The following is a 26,044-nucleotide window of genomic DNA, read 5'->3' as shown; positions in this document are numbered from 1 at the left end:
CCTCTGTTATTTGTCTTTAGGGGTATGTCTTTTTACCCTCCTTTGGAGGTGGACAGGGACAGTGGCGGCGCTGCGGCTTTGCAGGGACAGTAGAGTGATACCGGCCTTACTGCTGAGAGCTAGCGCGTCTGTGGGTCCGCCAGTGCGGACTGGAGGACGCCTGCCCTTCTCTGTGCGTCTTGATACTAACTTGTGCGTGAGTGTGTGTGCGCGAATGAGAGGGAGATGGAGTGTGCAGGGCGCGTGCAGGGCCGGGGCGCGCGCAGCACGCAGGCGCACTGGGAGGGATGGGCGGGCCTTGCTGGGATGCAGAGTTGGAGAAGGCTGCAATCAAGTGTTTTAATTGTGTGGAGCTAGGCGGTCCTGTTATGTAAGAGGCAGTTTAACCCATTTGAGCCTATTGGGTGGAAGGCTCGCACATTCGGGTGAAGCCAAGACATTCCTCGGCTTTAAGGAGTCCCAGTTGTATTTTTTAAACAACCTTCCAGCTGGGGTGGACTCGCATTCTTTGAGCAGCACAACCTCATCTCCCCAAGCAGCATCCTGCTAGCCGACGCCCAGGTCAGGGCAAAGCAGGGTCCGTGGCATGGAGTCACCCCACAGTCCACTCGTTTTATTTATTTTTAATTTTCTTCCCTTTTGGCACTCATTTTCAGCCTCTCAGATCTCTTCCGGGCGATTTGCAAATCAATGAGAGAATCTGAGTCCAAGGCAGCGGCTCCAGTCTCCGTGAGGAGTTTGGGAGCAAAAATGGAAGTGGGGGGAATGGGTAGTTAGAAATAACTGACTCTCCCCACCTGGCTTCCCCCACCCTCCGCCTGTAGCGGTATTAAAAACAAAACAAACAAACAAACAAAAAAAAAACACCACGTTCGTCTTTCACTGATGCTCATTTGAACTCCTTTTTCTGAACGCCAGCAGGGCCCCGCGGCAGAGCGCACTGAAGCAATGATCTCTACAGGGGTCACCATCCGGCTTCCTTCCCCAAGCTGAGCTCTTGACGAGGCAGGCAGGGAGTCATAGTTGTCGGTGGTACCCAGGGCGGCTTTTTAATTTTTATTTTTATTTATCACGATGTCAAGGATAGATGGGGTAGGGCTAGCAATTTCCACCGCCCGAGACCACCCAGACTGAATTATCCCGGAGCCTCTAAGCAACATCACCTCCCTGCAGAAGATTCCCTGTGAGGCTCAGCAATTAACCGCGGGGTTTGCAGCAGGAACTACTGAGGTGATTAGTATTCAAGCTTAATTCTCAGAACCCGCTCGGGAATTGAAAGTGCGGTAGTATTCAGCCGCATTTCGAAACATCAATAAAATGTTAGTCATTTGCGGATGAATGAAAACATTTTTCTTTACCGTCTGCTGTGCTAGGGAAATAATTGTCGAATGGCAGCCTCCCGCTAATACTGATGCCAGAAACCTAGAGAACGCTCTCCTCTCGTGGACTTCATTTAACATTCTTGGCGGTGCACTCTGGATAAAGCCTAAAATTATCGAGGACAAACGAGGTATTAGAAGACCTGACTTCCCACTACGTGGCCCGTTAGGTCCATGCGGTATTATTTCGCTATCGATAAACTAGACGCCAATGAAAAGAGGCAGAAGGATCAGCTTCTGGCGTTGGGCCAAAGTTTAACGATACTGTATGCAAGGATGGGAGAGCCTGCTTTCCCCAGAGACTGACATCCTCAGTGCGCGCGGGGGAGTGGGGTGGGGGGTGGGGGTGGGGATGGGGGTGGGGATTTCTGTGGCCCAGGACTCAGCTCTGCAGCAATTTTAATATGTACAACAACCAGGCAGGCTTGTAAACCGAAACTGGAGCCACTTCTATTTAAAGGCAACCAGTTTCTTTTCCGTGTTTCTGGTTTCTATCTCGGCTTCTATTCGATAATCAGAAAACAATTAACTCTTACAGAACCTACCCAGATAAAAGCAGAACGGATAGATGTGCGGGTATTAGAGTTTTTTATAGGTCTGTCACAATTAAGGAGCACAAGAATGCACCTAGGTAGCTGCTCTTGCCCCGCGCATTTCTGCTAATTATCAGCTTGTAATGGCCGGCTTTCACCTGGACCCTTCTGAGGGTTCATATCTGAGAGGATTTTACATCGTTTCCATCATTTACTTCTGAGGTCCCAGAATTCTTCCCAGCAGAGATATAAATCCTGGAATTCTTGGCTCCTTTTGAGGGAACTCTGGAGCAAAACCAAGTTAGAAAGTGAAAATGGTAGAGAAAACCTACCTGTAAAATAAATGGAAAGCCACCACGCTGACTTGAACATTTTGGATGGTGAAGCCCTGACTGGGTATCATGGAATACAGCCTTGGCCAGAGGTCTTAGAAATGGACAGAAATTGTATGTCTTACTTTGTAATCATGTGCTTTGCTATTTCTAAATCTCAAGCTCTCACATTTGAAGACTCATAATGACCAATATGGAGTTGATTTGGAACAGATGTGGGGCCAAACAGTGATGACAAATAATTTACCATTGATTTACACTTTTTCCCCTCTGACCTACATTTTTAAACACTCAATGGTATAGGAAAAAAACTGTTATAAAACTTATTTGGAGTCTTCTTTTAGAATTCAGTGGTGCAAATGAGATTGCTACTATGAAAACATAGGATAGAAATTCACTGTTCTATTTGCTTTTGTTGATAGCTGGTAAAGCCAGCTTCAGCTCCTAGATCATTACTCCCTGTGCATGAAAAATTTTAGGCAGGACAGGACCTAGGATCTAATTGAAAGAACTAAAAATAAGAACACTTTGTAATTCCTGCAGGAGTCAGTCAGAGACCTGCTTGGCCAGGAAATAGGCGAACAGATTTCTGACTTGCCTAGTGATTCGTTTTGAGTTAAACCAGTTTAAGTTCGAAGCATTTTCAAGTCATTGTGAAACGGAAAAAGAAAAAAAAAAAGCTTTAGGGATTATTTTCTAAAGATTCTCAGCTTAGACTCTGAACGTTTTGAAATTAGGTGACTGGGATTGCTTTGGCATCCCAACCTCAGCAGGTAAATGCTAACAGCACCAGGAGATGGCAACTGTGCTGCCATTCCCTGCCATTACTAAACATCCTGCCATACAGAAGCAAATCCCTGCAAGCTAAGGACTGGCCATTCGGCTAGAGTTCGCAAGTATAAACATCTGTTTGCTTTCCTTCCTGCTCTCCGATATCATGGAGGCAGAGCTGTGGCCAACACCTCACACTGCTCTGAAGCTCTGTGGCTCCTCATTACATCAGACTCCTCACTTGGCTCTGATTCATTGAGGAGACCTGATTAGGACAGTTGGGATTTAACAGTTAGCACAGAAGGATTTAAAAGTTAACCCTAACTGAACACCTTCCCATGACCCCACATGGACTGTGCTCTGACCATATACAGTGACCACCTCTCCTCGGTGCTGGAATGTGTGTTTTGCTCCTGTGTGGTTCTGCGAAGTAGGTTTGTGGAGACACTCTTAGATTTAGGTCGGAGTTGAAGTGACAAGTCTCAGCTATAACAGAAGTTCGCATTTTGTGGCTTCTTTAAAAAAAAGGAAGTGTATTTGAAGTGAAGTAATGAGCTTCCTTCCAGGATGAGCCGCCCCGGGCCTCTGTGTGTCTCACGTTGGACCAACAGTTACAGGGTGGCAGCGTGGGAATGAACGTTGAATAAAGGGGAGGGGAGTTATTGACCTGTGGAGGCATCTGATCTAAAGAGTGAGTCAGAGCACAGAGGTCTATGTGCCGATTCTGTGGGTGGGGATGATGAGCAGGCCCTTCCCAAAGTGTTCCAGAACATTCTCCAGAGAGACTCCACAAATGTCACCAAAGAGCTTAAACTGAAATCTTCTAAGTGTGAAAGAAAAAATTCTCAAATGCTAAAATTTTTATTCTTTTGGCTTTTAAGATGAGAGATATTTAACTTCATATTTAATTTAAATTCACATATAATTACATATTTTCATGGGTTCTACAAAATCGTAACTTTCATTTAATAATCTTAATGATATTCTCATTTCCAAAATTCTATATGAGCATCCAATATATGAACTAAAACAAAAACAACAAATTTGATGTTTTTAATTATTTTTTGAAAAGCAAAAAAAAATATTTTCTCAAATAAGTATGTTATGTTACTATTCTATTTCATACTTTGTCAAAGGGTTCTTACTCAATGTAGACATGTTTATTCTGTGCATTTTCTGTCTTTACAATGACTGTTTCCTTCATCTTTTTTGGGGGGGGAGATTTCTATATTTTTGTGCATCTGTAAAAGAGGACTGCTTACTGAGGAAACTTAAGGCATTTTGATTGGAATTTGAAATTTCATCTGCAATAATTGCTGCTCCTAATTTCATAAAAGGAATAAGGAAAAAAATGACTGCTTTAACTAGGTTCAAAAGTAAATAACTGTGGCCTTTCAACATAAGAATTCTAGAAACTTCTGCATTGTTATGTAGCATGAATCTTAAAAGGTCTTATTAATAAAAACAAATCTGGAGCCTGGAGCCAGCACCACACACCTCCCAAGAACTTTGTCTGTATTACCTCCATAGTTTTACTCAAAATAGCCCAGTGGTGCCCAGTCCTAGCAGTGGGGGCAGAGCTCTGCCGTGGTGATGCTGAGGGCACCGGGAGGCAGTGAGGTGGCACCACTGCTGCCATGGCGTCACCTTTTCCTCTTCTCCAGCATCCAGGCCTTCAGCCTGTGGATCCTGCCACCTGCATTCAGGATGGGTCTTCCTCCATCAGCTGCTCCTCTCTGAAATACACATCCCTTCGTCTCCCATGATTCTATACCAAGTCAGTTGACAGCAAGGGTAAACATCACAACTAATAAATATTGGGCATAGAAACAAAGTTGTGTCCTGGCACCTTCCAATGGGAAGTTATAGGCTTGTGCCAGTGAAAACAGTACGGTGCAGTTACGTGCATTACATGATGCAACAGTAAAGTATCTAGAAACAAATGTAAACAAATACACCAAGTTAAGTTTCAGCAATGGTACCCCAAAATTAAATAGATACTGCTGGGAACACTGAATTCCCACATCCAACAGAATAAAGTTGGTTTTTTTTCTTACAGTTTGCAAAATATCAGTTCAAAAGGATGAAATATCTAAATATAAGATCTGAACTCATCTTTATCCCTAGTAAAGAACATGGAGGGAGACATCCTTGGTACTTACTTTGACATTAATTGAGACAGCACACCACAGTCTTAGGACAAATCAAAAGTACACGCTGGCAGGATATCACTCTAAAAAGCTTTCAAACTGAAAGTTATCAAAATGGAAAGTAGTCTACAGAATAAAGTATGTTCAAGTTGCATATTTGATGATGAGCTGATATTCAAAATGTAAACTCTTACAAGGCAATGGCAGGAAGAAAATAATAGATAAAGCTGGACTCTGGGTGAGCAGCTCAGATCTTTCTCCTAAGAAAACATGACTGATACTGTTGTTATATTCTACTACTTGTTTCTGTCGCTCTTGTTGCTTGTTTTGTGTCCATCATAATAGCTCTAGCTCACTCTAGCTCAACTCTAACCATGTGTCTTCAGGAAAGGCCCACAGCAGAGAAAGACATGAAAAAGTACAAGTTCTGAGTGGTGAACCAAGTGTTACATCAATACCTCCAGGACGTAAGGTCTCCATAGCTGACTGTGAGCCTCCATTCCCATAAGCCTCAGCAGCTCTGTGATGGAGAACCAGTGACAGCTGTGGCTGTGGGCTCCCTTTAACTCTGGCAAGACAAAAATAGGATACTGTGCAATCTATAGGGTTCTTCCAGAATAATCTGATGCACCCTATGTTTAATTGCTAAATATTTAGGATTGCCACTGCAGGTCATGGTCAGTGTAGGCCTCATCAACAGAGGAGGCTCATTCCTGGGCGGTCAGTACTAACTCTCTAGCTTCCAGTTCTTCTGGATACAGCTCCTAAGCACAGGCAATCTTGAAAACTGCTTCTTGTTTCATTACTGTAAAAATATTTTGCATCTATGTGACCTCTGGATTTATGTTTTTCCTGTCAATTAAAGGAGAATTTTATTAGAACTGTAACATGTGAGTTTGTATATAATATATATGGACAAGTTAAAGATAATAAAAGTGTCAGAAAAGGTTTTCAGAATGAGAATACTTAGAATTAACTACAATTTTAATTTTAGTAGAAAATATAAAACTTTACTTTTCTGGTACATATTTTCTTGAATAGTCACACATGCTATTTATAATGTATAATATTTAGACTTACTATTTTTGGGCTCAATAAACTTTTGTGTTATACACATTGAAATAGTTTCATATGTGACACAAGCCCTCACTTTATGAATATTTGCATAGAACTCACAATTTCTGCATAAGGCATATAAAGCATGACTTTGGACAAAAAAACTAATGTTCTTTATTTCTGTAACTATTGACATGAAGTTACACTCATTCTGGCCTGTCAGTTATATTTAGATTCGTGAGTTATCACTGATCTTCGATCACTGGTGGGTAATGTAATTTGCAAACCCTGACGCCATCAGAACTTGGGATGCTATTCTGTCCCATGTCCTCAGAGACAGCAGAGAATGGATCAATTTACTAAACGCTCTTTCTGTTCCAGGTTATTGTTTAAAAACCAACCTTGGCTTTCTCAAATGACTCCCTTACTTGGGAAATTTATATACAATTGCATTAGTTGTCAGTGTGGCCTCATGTGGTTTTTGAAGATTAGAACTAAATTTTCAGATGAATTATTTTCACAAACTTTTCAATGGGCAGTGGAGGGACAGCAGGGGAGTAGAAAATGATCTGCTTCCTGACAAGAGCTACATTTATGTTTTTGTGATTCAGTATCACCTGTGTACTTATTCAATACAGCTTGCTACAGATGACCAGCAAATTCTCTAAATCATCTTGTGAACTATAGAACAATTGTCACCATTTAATTATAGAAGCAATTAGAAGTATAATCAGGTGAGAAATAAAGAGGATTTAAGCCAAATCAGATACAAATGTTTGGAAAAATTTCAAAACCACTACCTCCTCTGACAACTTATGTACCAAACTCTAAATTTTACTTTGCTTAACTCGTTTGAAATATGTGTTTGCATACAATAAACATAAGTAACAAATGTATTTAAATACATTTGTTAGTCACATCTGTGGCATAAAGTATTTTAAAGTTACTTAATAAACAGGATTTGGCTTAACATCATATTATACCCAATTCATTTCTTCCTGTTGAAATCAACAGTAAATTATCATTAATTGATTTATCTACTAATAACAAACATATTTCAAAACATTGTTTGAAATTGTTGAGGGTGGTGGTGCTGCAGTTGGGTCTCATGTAAACAAGGCTAGCCCCAAAGTTGCTGTGTAGTTGAAGATGACCTTGAATATCTAGCCCTCCTACTTCCACTTCCAGAGGAATGCTAAGCACACAAAGGGGTACAAGAGATCAAACCCAGGGACCTGTGTCTTGGTAAACACTCTAGAATGAAGCTCATCCCTAGCCCTAAGCTTGGAAATACTTCATTGATACTATATTACATCCTAAGATTTTTTTTAAATTTCATTTTTTGTTTATTTTGGTGTGTGCATGTGAGCGTGTGGACCTCAGAGCACAACTTTGTGGAGTCAACTTTTTCTTCCACCATGTGAGTCTTGGAGATCAAACATAGACCATCAGCCTTGGTGGCAAACTCCTTTAGCTACTGAACCATCTAGGTGTCCCATGTCCTAAGTTTTCTTCTTTAGGAAGAAAATAATAAATCCTTGTCTGTATTCTTTTAATTTTTACTTCATTTTGGCAAGGGGTAAATTGAAAATTCAGCATTGCTTTTAAATAGAGATTCATTTCCTAACACCCCTTGCCCACATACAGTCTACTATTTCAAGAAAATCTCTTCAGCACACAAAATTATTCTGCCACATACATATCTAGCCCCACACAGTATTGGGAGGAATGACCCAAATCATCAACATGTATCAGAATCCAGGATCTGACTGCTCTCACCCATATTAGCCCCTCAACCATGGGCTAAGGTATTTGTTTTCTAGTGTGACTGTAACAAAGTTGAAGAAGCAGAGAAATGAGTTTGTTTTTCATGGTTTTGAGGCTGAGAGTCAAAGACACCAGTCTGACAGGGTGAGTTTCTCTTGTCTTCCTTTACTTGCTGGCAGGTAGCTGCCTTTGACTTACTGTAGGGACAGATCATATTGCTTAAGGAGTCCTGATTATTTGGAGCCCTTTTGGTGGCTCTGTGGACAAATACAGACATTGAAGTGAGGCTTCAGCATAGGGATTTTGAGAGGACAACTTTCTGGCCAGAATAATCTTCCTCCCTTAAGAACTAACCCATTATATTCACTGCTACTCCATACCCCCAATGTACACACAAGAGAAGGGGCTGGGAATACTCACTGAAGTAATTAATGTAACCAGCATGTCTTGCGTATGTCTGAACATTCTGAAAGAGTTCAGAAACTGAAAAGACACAGCTCCCATTTTCACTGTGACCTTCCCATCCACATGGCATGTTTTCTTTCCAACACTCTTCATGCTACATTCTTCCACTTTCCATCCTTCCTTCTCCCCATTCCGTTTCTCCTAACTTCAAAGTTTGTATTTTGTTTTCATTGCACCTTTATATTGTTTATTCCTTTTACAATTTGATGAACATAATTACCTACATATCCATTTTCCTGAAATGACAAGATTCTTTTCTTCTGTACCCTTGAAAACTACTCTACCATGCCTGTGCATCACATGATCTTCATGTGTTTATCTCTGATGGGCACTAAGGTGGGGGGGGGTACTGAAAAACGTGTAGAGACAATGTCTCATCACATATACAGATTCTGAATATTCCTTGAAGGATTTCTCCTCATATGGAAATGAGTGATATGTTCTCTTCTAACTGAATTTGACTTGAGTTCGGTCTTAATGGTTATGGGCATAGCTGCCCCATCTTGCTTTGGATTCCATTGTTTATTTGTCATCCTTTCACTTTCTGTCATTGTATGTCTCAGACTTGTTTACTGAGGTGAATTTCTTGTGGGCAGCATATGGTTGTGCCATTAAAAAATAAAGTCAGCCAGCATGTCACTTCCTTCCTTCCTTCCTTCCTTCCTTCCTTCCTTCCTTCCTTCCTTCCTTCCTTCCTTTCTTCCTTCTTTCCTTCTGAATATGAAGGGGCTGAAGAGATGGCTTTTTGGTGAAGAGTGTGTACTGCTTTTGTAGAGGACCAGAGTTCAGTTTCCAGAACCCACATTCCACAGCTCATAACTATCTGCAACTCCAGCTTTTCCCTTATAGGTTGATTGCGGTATATCACACAACTTGTAGCAGATTGTGACCTAGTGAGTGGTCAATAACCAGCATGTATTATTATTATTATTATTATTAGGTAAATTCTAGTCAAATACATAGTGAAAATTGACTTTTGCTGTAAGCAGGGTACCAGAGAAGGAACTGACCAGCACTATGCACTTACTGTGTACCAGGCACCACTCCAGCACTGTAGCAAGAGGTATCTTACTTAATTTTTGTCTAATATTGCCTCCCATGTCTTGTTTTTAAAAGAATAAAAATTTAATTACAAATGATATAAGAACTCACTCAAGAGCCTGCAGAGAGGAGCAGAGCTTCTGATGGAAAGCTAGGAATGCCTCATTGCCAAGGAAGTTCTCTGTCCATTTTGATCAGAGGAAGGCTGTACTTGAATCATGTATCTTGTTTGGATTCTGAAACATCTGAACCCAGTGTGGGAAATCAAGTGGAGACAATTGTCAGAAACCAAAGAGCAGGAATTTCTACAGGGTGAGATTTAAACATGGTCTAATTCTCCAAGTCCTGTGTGTTCTGCTGATAGGTTTGTGTGTTTTAATATCTTATGTTAGGAGCATGCATTACTTTTAATAGTACATCTCATTTCCTCTCTAGGGAAAACAGGAGATATGTTTGTATTCTGCAGAACCACAGCAACTGCTTTCCAGGCATTGCCTAGTGATCTTGGTAATTGTACAATCACAGAGCCAGAGAAAAGTCTACTCAGGGTCTTGATAATGGCTCTACAGGATCACAACAATGCTCTCTCATACGATGTCCTTTTAAAATAATACATATTTTATGTCCCTGTATGTAAAAATGAAGCTGTCCAAGACAGACTAAATCCTGATGACTTTGTTAATTATATATTGGGGTATGGCAGAACTCAAGCATAGGAATAAAGCCAGGTCTCAGCCAGAAACACTCAATTAGAATATGGGACGTGGTCAGCAACTACTGCCCTTGCTTTCTCTTCTGGTATTGATTTTTGTCAAATAACTTTCTACTGAGATATGGTGGTCTAAAAAGGCATAAATGTGTCTATTATATTTTATAATAAATAAAGCTTTCAAAGCCACCCATTAAAAATCCTGATACTAATTCTGAAAAATAAGAGGGGATAAATACTTTACATTAATGATCATTTGCTTGTCACTGTGAGGTCAGGTAAGATATAAACCATATGAGCGGTATAAGCTTTGGGTAGTGGGAGTGTCTCATAATGAAGCAGGCCCCCAGACTTTAATAAGCCCCCAGACTTTAGCACAACTGACTCCACGATGGAAATATCATTCAAGTCATAAAACTCAGCACAGAGATAGCACCACCTGCCGAAATGAAAACAAAAACTTAATTCATCAAAGTCCATAATTCTGAGAAAGTCTCTAAAGCTTTTTGACTTCTGCAGTTCCACCTCTTGCTAACTGTTCCTGTTAATTGAAGTATGTCAGCCCAGGATTCTTTTTTGTGTGTGTGCTTAAGTATGATGATATTTTATTTGTGCTGAAATGTGAATTTATTTGTATGTTAATAAAGTTGCTTGGGGGTCAGAGCTAAAAGCAAGCCATTTAGCAGAAGTCCCATGGTGGTAGCATATACCCCCTTAGTACAATCCCATGGCAGACAGAGTCTCTGTGTGTTCAAGGACACAGCCAAGCCGTGACCCGAACCTTTAATCTCAGTATGAACCATAGAGTCCTGGAGGTATGAATAGACAGGCAGTGATGAGGAAATCATGTGGTTGGGTTTAAAACCAATGAGAAGGTAGAACAGAAAGGCAATAAAAAGATGGGTCACACAGGAGATCTCTCTCTCTGAGGGGAAGGACAGCAGTGACTGGTAAGCTAAAGGCTTCCCTAGTTCTCTGAACTTTTGGGCTTTTAACTCTGCATTTGGCTCTGTGTTTCTTATTTAATAAGACCGTTTAGATTTCATCTACACTTAAGAGCTAACCCTGAGAAAGGCTCATGGCTACAGTGGGATCCTGAACACCCATTGTATTTGCTAACCCCTAGACAGATAATAAAAACGTTCTATTGGCTTAAACCTGTGTCCAAGTTGTCTTCTCTTGTGGATACTCCGCAACAATGAAAGTTGACTACATCCTATGTCTACACATCATGATTTACATATTATAATTTCAGGGGATTACTAACTACTCGTATGTTCTAATTAAAATCATTTTCATATTAATATCTATTCCCACTAATATCTCCTCCCCCTCAATAATTTGCTTCAATTTACAAAAGTGGGATGAATTGCTGTAAGTAAACTTTGGCAGAACATTTGTCTCCTGGAATGTACCTTGTATTGACACTCGAGGTGTTATCCCTGCACATGGAGCTCAGTAGTCTACAGTACTGCCATTCATTTGAGGATGGCCCCACCCTGTTTTGCTGCAGTGAGCACATGCATGCATGCATGCTTTAAAGCAGTACGTACCAGAGATGCTGTGTGAGGCTGGTAATGGGATGCAACCATGCAATGGTACTTGCCTTCTTCTCTGGCCTTGCTGATTGGCATTTGCAATGATGCCTTACAAGGATTGCTAATTTGAGTTTGGTTCAATCCATTGATAGATAGTTGATCTACCAGAATGTTTATACACAAGCCCACATGCTACTGTTCAACAAGAAGGAACTGTTAGATATATATTTTAGTACATGAATTTCTGGAAATGTTTATTTTTCTAAATTAGTATGTTTTACTATTCTATGCAATTATCCTAGAGCTTTAAGTCAAAATATTAAATTACTAAAAAGTAAATTATTTGTCACATTAAAAACTAAAATGGCATGTTTTTAATGCTACATATATCATGAGGGCAAGATTAATTTTATGAGGGTAGCTCCTGATTTTTCCATGAAATTAGTTTTACTCAACCATTAAATATGTATATATATATGAAAATTTAGTTTATAGCATAAATAGATGCTAGATTTCTTGTTTAATTTTTAGTTATAAGGTAATATACATTTACATTTTTTAAAAAATTTACATATTTTTTAAAAATTTAACTAGGATGCTGTAAAGGTAAAAGTTTGACACAGGCTTTATATTTTAGAATAAAACTGTAATTTTTTTCCCTATCAGTCACACTAATAATCTCTGAAATAGTTTTTCCAGCTGTTGAATGACAAATATGTTTTGCAGGAACTAAAAGTTTTTGGCACATACTTGAGAATCAATGAACATGCTGAACATTTCACATGTGATTTGCAGTGTTTCTTGTTACTAATAAAATTAATAATGTTCATATTCATAACTTAAAAAAATAGGATGGTATTAGCCAATAATTGGTGATAAGCTAATAATACAGCCAGGAATAAAATAATCAGAAAGAAATAATATATTTTAGAGAGCAATGCTCCTCCAGCTAATGTATTCCTTTCTATATACACCTCATTGCCTAACTGCCATCTCAAAATTAAACTAATTATTTTACTAATGAACATAACTAGAATCTGAAATAAGGATATCTATCTTTTGTAAATTAGGAATGCTTGCAGTTTGAATAAAAAAAAAAAAACTTGTTTTAGAAACAGCCCATTTATCCTGGAGATGTTTAGTGAAATTAGAGTCAGAAAAACAAGAAACAAAATTGATTTCACATAAGTGTAGGCATTTTTAAAAACAGAAATAGAGTTCATAGTTTGACTTCTGCATGAGGATATATCATTTTGAAATTCATCTTCTTATCTAGAAGAGAATAGCTAGTTAAAATGATTGTTTTATTGAAAGAAGAAAGTAAAGATTATTCTAGGATTATAATTTTTGAACTTTGATTTTTTTTTCTGTAAAAGGACAGCATGAGCTGGAAATGATTACATCATTGGGAAGTGTATTTTAGCCACCGAGTCCTCTATGAAAGCAACAGTAAATTAACACAGAATTTCAGGGTCAAACAACTCACAATTGGATCAGTAATTTGTTGTGATGATCTATTCATTGACTTGACTGTCCTGAAGGATACACAGACAGTTGGGAAAACGTGGATTCTGAATTTCTTTTCAGGTTGCCTGAGGAAGAGGCTAATATCTGAATCAGTAGGATGAGGAAAGAGACCCAACCTTACCAACATGAGTGAGTGTCAGCACTCCATGTAGAGACCCCAAGCAGTAAGAGGTGGGAGAAAAGATTTGAGTAAAGGGAAGTTTCTGTCCCGCCCAAAGACCCAGTAGCTGCTTTCCAAACAATTGACTTGTAGGCTTAATGTTACTTGTAAATGATCAGGTGGTAGCTCAGGCTTATTACTGACTAGCTCTTACACTTAGATTAACCCATAATTCATATTTATGTTTAGCCACGTGGCTTCTTACCTATTCTCGGTATGTCATTCTTATCTTGCTTTCTCTGCATCTGGCTGGCCTCTCCTCAACTCGGTCCTCCTTCCCATCATTCACAATTTGGCTTTCCTGCCTAACTTCCTGCCTGGCTACTAGCCAATCAGCATTTTATTAAACCAATTCTGAGTGACAAATCTTTTCAGTGTACAATAGGATTATTCCACAACAGATTTGCTCTTCTTCTGGTGTCTCATCTTCTGACTTGGGACTTGTGCCAGCACCTTGCACTCCCCTTCCACCAGGCTTTCAAACCTTGGACCTCAAAATTGGTATCAGATCAGTAGCTTCCCTCGCTCGTGGGGCTTTAGGCTTTGACTCTCTTATGTTGCTAGTTTCCCTGGCTCAGCAGCTTGCAAACAGTAGTATGAACTTTTCAGACTGTAAGCATGGTGCTAACTTTATAGTAAATCCCCTCTTTGTTGTCTGTCTGTCTCTCATCTACCTATCATCTACATACTCAATCCTTGCCCACTCTATTGACTCAATTTCTTTGGAGAAATATAACAACCATATATAAGGAGAAAATATACACATCAAAACTCAAAATTATTTATTGTGTCTGAGCATTGTTGCAGACTCTTGGATATCACCTATAACCATAGTCCCTAAACACTAAATGATACAAAATTCAATTAAATATTTCCCCAAACATGAAAGAATCTGATATCTTTCCTCTGCATGCAAAACAAAGGGAAGGACACTTGCCACCAAACGTGACCATCCAGGTTCTAGCCTTTAGTCCACATGGTTAAGAAGAGGACAGATTCCCATAAAGTTTCCTCTGGTTTCCACACAACCTCCATGGTGTGCATGTGCCCACACACATACACATACACAAAAAATATTAATTAATTAAATTCAAACAGAAAAATCTAGCAGTGAGCATGCCACGAGAGCAATGTGGGCACAGAATCGGTGAAGGTCAAGGTTCAACCTAAGTGCAAAGCTGCCCATAGCAATGTGTGTGCTGATATTGTGTTCCCCAAAATATTGTGTACCTTAATAAACTTATCTGGGGTCAGAGAACAGAAAAGCCACTAGATACTTAAGATAGGCAGTGATAGCACACGCCTTTAATCCTAGCATTCCAGAGACAAAAATCCATGCGTTGAAGGATACAGACAGGCATGGTGACTCATCATGCCTTTAATCCCAGAAAGTGAGCCTTTAATCCCAGGCAGTTGTGGTAGAAAGCAGAAAGGTATATAAGGTGTGAGGATCAGAAACTAGAAGCATTTGGCTGGTTAAACATTTGGCTGGTTAAGCATTCAGGCTTTTGAACAGCAATTGAGCTGAGAGCCATTCTGGATGAGGACTCAGAGGCCTCCAGTCTGAGGAGACAAGACCAGCTGAGCATCCAGCGAGGTGAGGAAGCTGTGGCTTGTTCTGTCTCTCTGACCTTCCAGTGTTCACTCCAATACCTGGCTCAGGTTTGATTTTATTAATAAGACTCTCTAAGATTCCTGCTACATCTGTGCCCAACGTTCTTGGTACGAATTCACGAAAAAGCCTCTTGTCTGTAGCCTTGTGGGCCCCAGGCTCAGGCCTGAGCTACACTTGGCCGGTTGTGGTGGCGCAGGCCAGTAGCATTTCCTGAAGGAGGCAGAGGCAGGTGAATCCCGAGTTTGAGGCCGGCCTAGGAGGCTTGCTAAGGAGAAGCTTGGCCGGGGCTGAACCACAAACAGTGGTGGGACCATGGAGGCAGTGGCTGCTACTCCGAGTTGCTGACTTCTTCTCATCATGTTGATGACTGCAGTGATGTTGCCAAGAAAGGTTTATTGCTGCTTGTTCAGAGAAGAATTGCCAGGACCATCGTGTTACAAGAAAGCATCAGCAAAGGTCAGTTTGGAAAAGTTTGGCAAGACAAGTGGTGGGGAGAAATTGCTATGAAGATTTTCTCTTCTAGGGAAGAACATTTGTGGTTCTGAGAGACAGACATTTATCAGACTGTGATTACTCCAAACCACAGAGGAGGCAAAAAAAAAAAAAGTCTGCAGTGATGCAGTGAACCATGACCACACCTAACAGTGACTTTGAAATCTTCAAAAAGATGACAGGACTCCACAATGATGATTCCGCATGGACTATGGTAAAAAACATTAAGCCAATTAACACCACCAAAAGATCGACTTTGGACTACAAACTACTCAGGAAAATTTGAGATGGCTAGCTGAGATGATCCAGTCTGACAGACTACTCGAACAAGGACTTGTGACAAGCCCTGAACTTTCCTATTATGCAGAGACTGAACAAATGATACAGGACTTGACAATTAACCCAAAAAAATTCTTTTCAAGATTCCCTAAAAATATCTTCACCCCTAGAAAGAAAAAAGAAAAAGAGAATAAGATATGAGATACATCATTGAATCTACTCTGAGAAAAAAGATAAAGAAATAATAGGATAAATAGGTAGATTACTGAATCTACACTGAAGAAAAAGGGGAAGATATAAAAATGACAAAAGGTAGACTACTGAATGTATTATGAAAAGAAAAAAAGAGATAATATGGATATGATACAATAAAAAGGGAGATTATGAAATTTACTTTTAAAAAGGAACTACTTGTTTTAAATAAGATAAGTAATGAAAAATTTTTGGTCTGAGTTTATCAAATGATACTGGACTAGACATTGTTAATATATATAATGGAGTTTTTATCTTCATGCTGTGTTGGCAAAGTGTAGACTTGGGGTGTGACATGGCATTTCAGCGTTGGTGGTGTCAGATCTACACTGGGAGGTGGGACTTATCCCCCCAGTGGCTTTGTCTAAGCTGGTAGAAACTGGAAGGGTGTGACCCCCTTTGGTGAATGTGAAAAAGGTTTCTGTGAGAACTCTAGCCCCAGGGAGAGGCAGGCTGGCACACAAAACTTTTATTTGATGAACAACCGCAGTCCAGTTCATGCTGAAGAGTATGTCACCTGTAGATTGGGAGCAAGACATAGGCTTGCCTTACCGTCTACTAAGACATTCATAGAAACATAAGCAAATCAGACTTATGATACCTCTATCATAAATAGAAGTGATCACAGTCTTTTAAGACTTGGGACACACATAAAGCCCTATGATAACTGGAAGCATGATTGTTTTATGGAGGTAAGACATACTGGATTCAAAACCCACCAACATCAGATGTCAGAAAGTGACCTTAAGCAATCCTGGAAAACTCTTAGATGTGAAAATCAAACTGTTTTAAAAGAAAATATTATGTACATTAAGGAAACATAGAAAAATCATTCAATTCAGATATTTTTCAAGAGAAGTAAAGGAATTTTAAAAATACCAAACAAAATCCTTGAGTTGGAAGCTGCACCGAGCAAAATTTAAAAAGTATATGCTATAAATAAGGCCCCAGAAGTAGAAGAAGTTGAGATCAGAAAGGGATTGTTCAAAGACAGATTGCTTGTTTGTTCTCCAGTGATGGAATAAAGCGGGGACATGAATGGGAAGGGTAAGGATTTCTTATCTGCTCACAGGGACATCACTGAGAATAAAACTGTGCCTCATTCTTGTGCAAGAGGAACTCAACAATATCAAAGGTAGAGGAATGCTCTTCAAAGAGACAGACAAGTTTCCAACGTGCAGAAGACAAATATCCAAGTACCAGGAAGATTAAAGTCACAGTCATTTTTATCTCATCCAAGTCCACACCAAGACAGGTTACAATCAAACTCTTATGGTAAGTATGCAGAGAAGACTCTACAGGTCAGAAAAGATAGGCATATGCATAAAAGGGCACACAGAATTGTCAGCAGAAACAGGTAAGTATGCTAACCAGCAAAACCATCCCTTAGGAAACAGGAGAGATGAAGACACAGACAAAAAGGAAGGCATCCTCACCAGATCCCTGTTACAGTCAGTCTGAAAGTAATTTTTCAAAGGTAAGGAAACAGACATTAACGAAAAGGAAGGCCTTGGGCGATGTTAGTTACTGGTCAGAGCAATGACAGACAATCTCAGGATGTGCAGGTAGCATGAACTTCCTGTTAAACTTATACATTTGCTGTGAAGACAATGAAGCAAAATACTGAACTCAATCATAACCCAAAGAAAGCTACTTGGTGCAAATGGATTCAGAAAATGCATTTGGCTAATTCAATGTTTATTTTATAAATGAGTCTCAACAAACCAAGAATAGGGAAACTTGTGGTGATATTGTGTTCCCCAATGTATCGTGAACACTAATAAACTTATCTGGGGTTAGAGAGCAGAACAGTCACTAGATAGATATAGAGGCCAGAAAATGGTGGCACACATGCCTTTAATCCTAGCATTCCAGAGGCAGAGATTCATCCAGATCTCTGTGAGTCCACACTGGAAACAGCCAGGCATGGTGACTCACGCCTTTAATCCCAGGAAGTGATGGCAGGAAGCAGAAAGGTATATTAGGTGTGAGGACCAGGAACTAAACTGGCTCTCTTTTAGGCTTTTAAGTAGCAGTTCAGCTGAGACCCATTTGGATGAAGACACAGAAGCTTCCAATTTTAGGAAACAAGATCAGCTGAGGAATTGGCAAGGTGAGGTTAGCTGTGGCTTGTTCTGTTTCTCTGATATTTCAACGTTCACCCCAATAGCTGGCTCTGGTTTGTTTTTATTAATAAGACCTTTTAAGATTAGTGTTATAGAAACTCCCTATAAAAACTAATAATCACATCTGAAGATATCCACAGAGTACTCCATAAACATACCCACACAATACCCGCAAACACACATACATTGGGTCCTCCAAAGACAAGGGCAAATGATGTTTTTATGAATCAGCCAGCCTCAGATATTTTTTTGCATAGCAAGACAAGATGGACTGTGATAAATATATGTTAAACATTTTGAAAGCCTCTGCCACTACTTAAGATTACATAGCTGGTTAGAAAAGAAAAAAATGAAACTTTTTAGTTGATTATGGTATGACAGTCAATGTAGAAAATCTGAAAATATCAACAAAAACACTATAAAATCGAAGGACAGGAGTATAACACAGGGAAATCAATTATTTTACTATCTTGTAGCAGTAAATAAGTAGCATTTGAGCTAAAGATCCAATACCATTTGTATTAGCACCTTCCAAAGTGAAATACTTAGGCATCAATCTAACAAGCATGTATAAGAGCTAATGAACAAAACCCTGAGATGGTACAAATATTTAAAAAGGAAAAATTGAAGAAAGTTCATCTTCACAAATGGAAAATGTTGATATTACACCATATCTTCATGGCTTAATCTACAGATATAGACAAACTGATTTTAATGTTAACATGCAAAAGCAAGAGTTTGGAATATCCACATGGTGTGAAAAGGAGAAAACTAAAGTTTGGAAGCTGAGCTGTTCAATATTTAGAGATATTTGGGTAATTAAACATTAATATGCAAATTTAAAAATGTAAATCAATTTTAAAAATCAACTCAAAACTTATACAGATAAGTATCTGAAAACTTAGATAAAACTTCAAAATGGAAAAAATAAAAATTCTGGGTCTGTTTTCTGTTTTTATATACCTGTTTCCACTGAATTTGGTAGAACTTTTTCCTCCACCTTAGAAGCAACTTGATATGAATAATGAGACAGTAACTCATTGTGTCCTTGAGTACCATAGTGTATACTAGTTTAATTCTCCTACATGACCCTAGTTGTGTCTATTCCCACTTCCTTGCCAATTAATTAAAATAAGACATCTTTAAAACACAACTTGGCATTTTTTTCTGTTTCTTTTATTTGGAAACTAGATATGACTTCTTGATTCCTTTAAAAGAAGAAGTCATAGAGTCCGGGTTAGGAAAGCCATCAGAAAGTAATAATCACTATATTAATGGCTTGACATATTCAGGATGTCCCCTGCATAGTGGATATTATAAGTGATTTCTACTTACTCCTATTTTATTTAACCCTCAGAGAGGGATCTGCAAGATTTGCACCAGTTGAACAATTATGAATGTTTTAGTGGAAAATTTGAACCTCGTGCTTAGGCATCACTGGTATGTTGCCTGGCTAGTAAGTGACATAGAGACAATTCCAACCAATGCACCCTGATTCCAATGGCAGTATCATTTCCATTCACCTCACTTCAGCTTCTGCTGGGAAAGGTAGAATCATTTTGAAAATGGCAGCATTAGTGAAGAACATTTGCAGGTGTACAGATACTTAAAAGTACCAATCTCTAAAGTACGCCAATAAAATGTGTCTTCACAGACTACGTTGTGCTCTTTGGACAAGATGGAGAATGGGGCATTTCCTCAGTACTGACACTGAGTACTAAGTACTAAGTCAAGACACACCTGACAGTATTTTAAAGGGTTGCTCATTGCATCAGAATCTGTCATGTTTAGACAACAATTTCAGAGGAACAATGTAGTATATGGGCCCCAATCTTACAATGCAGAATAGGATAATTCAGTACTTACTAAATAGAAGTTTGCTTGTCCTAGGATTTTTTCAATGACTATTACTGGATCCAATGATACTAATTTACCTCCATTCTGTATATGTGTTGTTTTGAGTATGACAAATGCAAATCAGGATGAAGGTGAGTGCTTCATGTTCCAGCCCTGACTCCTACAAACAAAGCTTATCAATCACGAGTAATTACATTGTCAATTCCTAATTTAGCAAGAACTATTCTACTCTAACCCAGCAAATGCAAATATCAAAATAAATGAAGTTTTGGAAATCAGAACACAATGCAGATGACCTCTATTTCAGCTGTCAGTCTAAAGTAAGGGTTGCTGTTCTCTTGTTAGCTTTCAAAAATGTAAGAAATAGGGATGGTATTAGCTGCAAGAGCTAGTGTGTCTCATGCCAGCCATTTACATTGAACCTGGGAAGGCTTATGTCCAGCCCTGCTTGGCACCAATATGAATATGATGCTGATCATTGGAAACGACATGGGTGCCCCTGACCATGCTCTCGAGCTGCTCTCTTCTAACACACAGGGATGAGTCAAACAATTGGAATAGACATTTGTAGCCACACAATTAGATGTAGTGCTTTTTGGACTAGTCAGATTATGGAATTACTTTCATTGGCTTAACCACTGTCAGTTTAGAGCTTTGAGATAGCATGATTACTCCATATGTAGCTGCTAATTCCTTTTATATCATTGTTTATGCAACATCAAATGACAAGAGTGGGAACTTCACTAAACCCCCCTCAAAATCACCTGATATGAAGTTTGAGGATGTTAGAACTTTTCCTCTAAGGGCACTTTTGACGCATGTAATTTTTTTTCAGAATGATTTGCTGAGAAAGGCAGGCAGACAAGGTATAGCATGAAGGAAATGAGTATGCTTAATCCACTGTCTAGAATAAGCAGGATTGGAGATAACAAAAATCTCCCAAATATGTAGAGACTACTCCATAAAAATGAATTTTTCTGTGTTGGGGGTGTGGTCTTTAATGTCAAATATTGACTCTGTATTGCAATTGACTGTTGAAGAAATGGAAGGATTCAAGCCAGGTGAGAAGCTGTTTATTGCAAGCTGAGAGGGGGCATTTGATAAGAGCAAAGTCATCACTTCTGAAGGATATTAACAAAATATAAGAAAAAATAAGAGGTGAAAAATTGAAATGGTGGAAACCAGGAGACCTGGTCTCTGTTAGAATGACAATCACTTGTTCCACTCACAAAGGAGGATAACAGAGGATAACAGGCCATGTGATGGAGATGAGGCTGAACAGTGTCTAAACTTTAGAGGAACTTATGCAGAATTTGTCAGAGCTGCACAGATCTTCCCTCCATCTCTGTGGAGCTAAGCATCCATAGGAGCTCCGATGACTAGTGCATCACACACAATATCCCCGTGTTGCTAGGGAGGAAGGAGGAAGACCTGAGAAGCTGCTGCTTCCAGTTGGTTTCATCCCAGGAGACTAAATTTTCTCAAAATTGGTAAGATTTAACCATCAAGGCAAAGACTTTTCAAGTTTTTACAAATGTCATTTCTACCGACTTAACTGAAAAAGGTAGCAGAGAAACAGCAGCCTGAGCCTTCCTCATCAAAGCATGCAGTACTAATTTCCAGGTGTGCAGGGAAGCGCGTATCCCATAGTTACTGTATGACACTTTCTAAGACAACGTTTTTATGACAGAAATTCATCTGGTAGACATATAAAAATAATGATGGGTGAAATCTGTGCCTGACATAAAGATGTTAGTTGCTTCATAAATCTGTGTGAAGCTTAAGTGTATTTGAACTGCAATCAAGGAAGCAACATAAGCTCAAAATGAACCCAGAAATATGGCCTTCCTGTCATAGTTCTAAATCTGAGTTAGATAATCCTTGGAAAAAGTCTGTCTGAGCCTTGGAAAATTTCAATAGTTATGCCTTCATAACCATCAAAACTATTTTTTTCATTTTATTCAGGACATACTTGTTAAACATAAACATATATAAAGATCTATGAAAAACTCAAAAATTGTGTATATATTCATGTGCATGTGTGTTCCAGTGTCTGTGTGTTCATGTACAGAAGCCAGAAGTAAAACTTAGCTGCCATTCCTCGGGATCTATCTTCCTTATTTTATGAGACCGAATATCTCAGTGCCTGGCATCCTCCAGTTTCTACCTTCACGGCATCAAGCTTTCAAGTGCACACTACAATGCACAACTGTTACATGATTTCTGGGGCTCAAACACAGGTCTTTGTCCCTTGTGTGGTGAATGCTTCACCAACCGAGCAGTCTCCACAGCACCATTAAAACTCTTACTGTGTCCCCTCAAACAGTTTTAGTAGGTCTGATGGTATGTGTAGAATCAGGTCTTGCCTTGGACAGTGAGGTCACAGGGACTTAATGGTCTGAGGTTAGGTGTCTGGTTAATTAGGAGTAACATGTACTAAGTTTAGGGATGGGACATAAGGCCCACATGTGGATAAGTAAACAAAACAAACAGAAACCCCTGAGTTCTTTTTCATTCTTAAATTTTAACTTCCTTTCTTCCCACTGTACATTTGGTCACCTGAAGCTCGGTAGTAAGTAGATCAGGGAGATACACAGAGTTTAAAGTGATGGAATGATGGAAGCTAGGTCAGTCACTGAGACTCAGCTTCAAACGGACAATATTTAGGTTCACAAAGGGCATCCTTTATCTAAATATGTCTGTTCATAGGCTGGCTGTGTATGTGGGGGTTTCTATGTTTAACTATTTGCAACTTTATCTTTTTAGATATGTCACTTTTTGCTCAATACATTGACAGATAGTTAAATTTTAGTAGGAAAAATATGGCTGAGTATCAATACGTAATTATTTGTACCGACTATGTATTTGGTTCTGTGTAAGATACTGAACATTGAAGCATCAAAGACTGGTATGGCCACTGTAGATATAAACTTCAGGTCTTGCTGTGACAGACAACAAATAAATACACCAGCAAGTAAATACATAACTATAAACTGAAATGCATGGTATGGATGGAATACAGATGGTAAATGTGTAGCATACAGTACCAAGGTATCAGCTAAGGAAGTGTGGTCAGGGAAACTTATAGCCTGAGAAGGAATTTTGTGGAAATCCATCTACTCTGTGGCTGCTTAGTTATCAGGAAGCGGATGTTCTGTTCATAATAAACACTCTGAAGAAGAGTTTGAGGTGGTAAATGGTTGCTGTATCAAGACCTGAGGGGCAGGCTCTGTTAAAGTCACAGTGATGGAGCCTTTCAATGAGTGACTACCATGTACTCTCTAGTTCTCAACTATTGACAATAACAAATTCCCATAACTTAGAATGGAAATCGTTTTCATTCATTTAAGGCACAAATTCATTAAAACATGATTCTCACACCTAAAGCTACCTCTTTTCCTCCTCATTCTCAGCATAGTTTGGGCTGTTTGAAGTTGTATAGTAGAAGGTGGAGTGTGGGAGACAGAATTCTAATATAGCCCATCGAGACTCCTGGGCTCTGCTTGTTCATTAAACCATCAATCCAGATGCTCCTCCGAGGCGACCTAGCAGGTGTGATTACAGCCCTTGCTCTATATAATTTCAGATTGCCTCAGTGGGCTGTGCTGACTGTAGGAGGTCTTTATCGAGAGAGGTTTCTTTGGCTGGTTGCAGAAAGAGTTTTGAAGCCCGAAAGGACTCAGAATTCCTCTTATGTTTGAATACAGACTTGAAAGTAGACTATAGGATTTAGGAGTGACCATGAGTCAACGGTCAACCAGGAAACAGAGCCTCCACTGAACAATCAAAACAGAGCATATTTTGCCTACAACAATTACCTCAGCCCCAAACTGTACCACCACCAGCCAGAGATTTTCCATAAGCTAGTCTGTTCAAATCCTGAATTTCTACCTTGTGCCAAAGAAAACCAGAGAACTAATCACAGTCTGTGTCAGATTCTATCCACAACACCTTGAGCTAACACATAGGCATCGCTGTTGAAGTTGTATGGACAAGCAGATACTCTGTTGCTTTTGCTTTGAGGCAACCTCGGGCTTTCTCACTTCTCCAGAGCAAACTGCTTTTGACTTTAAAGGCACTAGACTGAGGAAAAGAAACATAGGGAAATCAAGAAAACAGATGAATGATTTTAAAGTAGAGCCAGGTTTAGACACTCCCAGATTGACAAGGGAAGCAAGCCACTGTTTTGTTCTGCCAACTAGTGTTACTTTTTAAGATGAAACGTTATTCATTATTTCTTCTCTGAATGAGAACTAAGCATCTTATTGTATGTTGTTGTTGTGGATGCCATGCTTGCTTCCAGGGACTCATGCCAGATCTCACCATTGTTTTTCTTTGTCTTTTCTCTATACTGTTAATGGTAAAAATGGTGGTTAGTGCTTTTTGGTATGGTGTTGTTTTTCCTGAGGCACTTCTGACTTTTGTTCAACTTATTTTCTTTCTTTCCATTTTGTTTCTCTTTTCTTCTTTTTCTTCCTTCCTTCCTTCCTTCCTTCCTTCCTTCCTTCCTTCCTTCCTTCCTTCCTTCCTTCCTTCCTTCCTTCCTTTCTTTCTTTCTTTTGGAGATAGGGACTCATGCAATACAGACTTGCCTTGAACTCACCATGTTACTGAGGCTGGCCTTGAGTCCATAGTCCTATTGTCCACACTGCTCAGTGCTAGGATTACAATGATATCAGATGAGCTGAGCAGATCTCTTGGATTTTCTTCATGTTGCAAGGAAACAGAGCAATTCCCAATTAACTCCAGGAAGAGTTATCTGTGCTTCCCTGTGTTTTCTTAGCCTGTAGTTTAAAGCCAAGTGTTCAAATTCAGTTCTTAAGAACACTGGAAGGATCAAGGCAAGTCTCAATGACTCTCAGAGATGTGTGGAGCTCTCCTGTGACACTGGTCTATTTATCATCTCTGGCTTTGTAGTCAGCTGTGAATCAAAAATAAAATACCATTTAAGTCTTGCTACAAATATTTTTGTTGACAGAGTCACATGACCTTGATTGTGACTTCTAAAGGTTCTTACAAGGTGGACAAATGCTTGAAGGAGCATGAAACAACACCTACCAAACATTAGGAGTGTGGGAAATGCAGAACATGCTGTTTAATGGTCCCCTTAGTTAGGGTTTCTATTACTGTGATAACAGCATGACCAAAGAAACTTGTGGAGGAAAGGGTTTATTTGGCTTACACTCCATATCACTGTTTATCATCCAAAGAGGTCAGGACAGGGACTCAAATAGTGTAGAAACCTGGAGGCAGGAGCTGATGCAGAGGCCATGGAGGGATGCTGCTGACAATCTTGTTCACTGCTGCTTGCTCAGACTGATTTATCATAGAATCCAGGATACCAGCCCATGTATCTCACCACCCACAATGGGCTTGACCCTTCCCCAACAATCAGCAATTAAGAAAATGCCCTACAGCTATATCTTGCATATGCATTCTAAATTAAAGTTCCTTTCTTTCAGATAACTCTAGTTTGAGTCAAGTTGACAAAAATCAAATCAGCACAATTGACCCCATGTCATTTGACACATGAACTGTTAAGCCATAACCTTTCCTTTCTTCTTATTCCCAAGATCACACATTAATATAAACATTACATTACTAATATTTCAAATTATTAAAGTCCCACAGTCTTTAAAAATTCAAATACTTAAATATTCAGTCTCTTTAAAATAGTTTCTTTTAAAATCCAGTCTTAAAATTTAAAATATTTCAACTGTGGGCTCCTGTAAAATAAAAAAAAAAAAAAGTACTTTTTTACTTCAAGAAGAAAGAACCAGGCCATAGTTCCAATCAAATCAAAGTGAAACCCAACTCCAACTGTGGAAATATCTTGTATCCAATGTCTGGGATCCATTCACAATCTTCTAGGATCTGCTAAAGGATTTGTGTCACTTCTCTGGCTCTGTCCTCTGCAACACACACAGGTTGTCTCCTAGGCTTAGTTAGAGTGGCTCCACTCCATTCCTGCTGCTATCTTTGGTGGTCATGCCAC

General features: G+C 39.3%; 1 long non-coding RNA gene across 1 annotated transcript in view; it reads left to right on the top strand.

Annotated features, from left to right (window-relative positions):
• Positions 1-26,044, top strand: part of LOC119088248 — a 167,964-nt gene that overhangs the window by 417 nt on the left and 141,503 nt on the right. The window lies entirely within an intron of this gene.

This window comes from Peromyscus leucopus, chromosome 6 (assembly GCF_004664715.2).
Source record: "Peromyscus leucopus breed LL Stock chromosome 6, UCI_PerLeu_2.1, whole genome shotgun sequence".
NCBI classification, from domain to species: domain Eukaryota; kingdom Metazoa; phylum Chordata; class Mammalia; order Rodentia; family Cricetidae; genus Peromyscus; species Peromyscus leucopus.
This window is presented reverse-complemented; position numbering and strand designations above follow the sequence as displayed.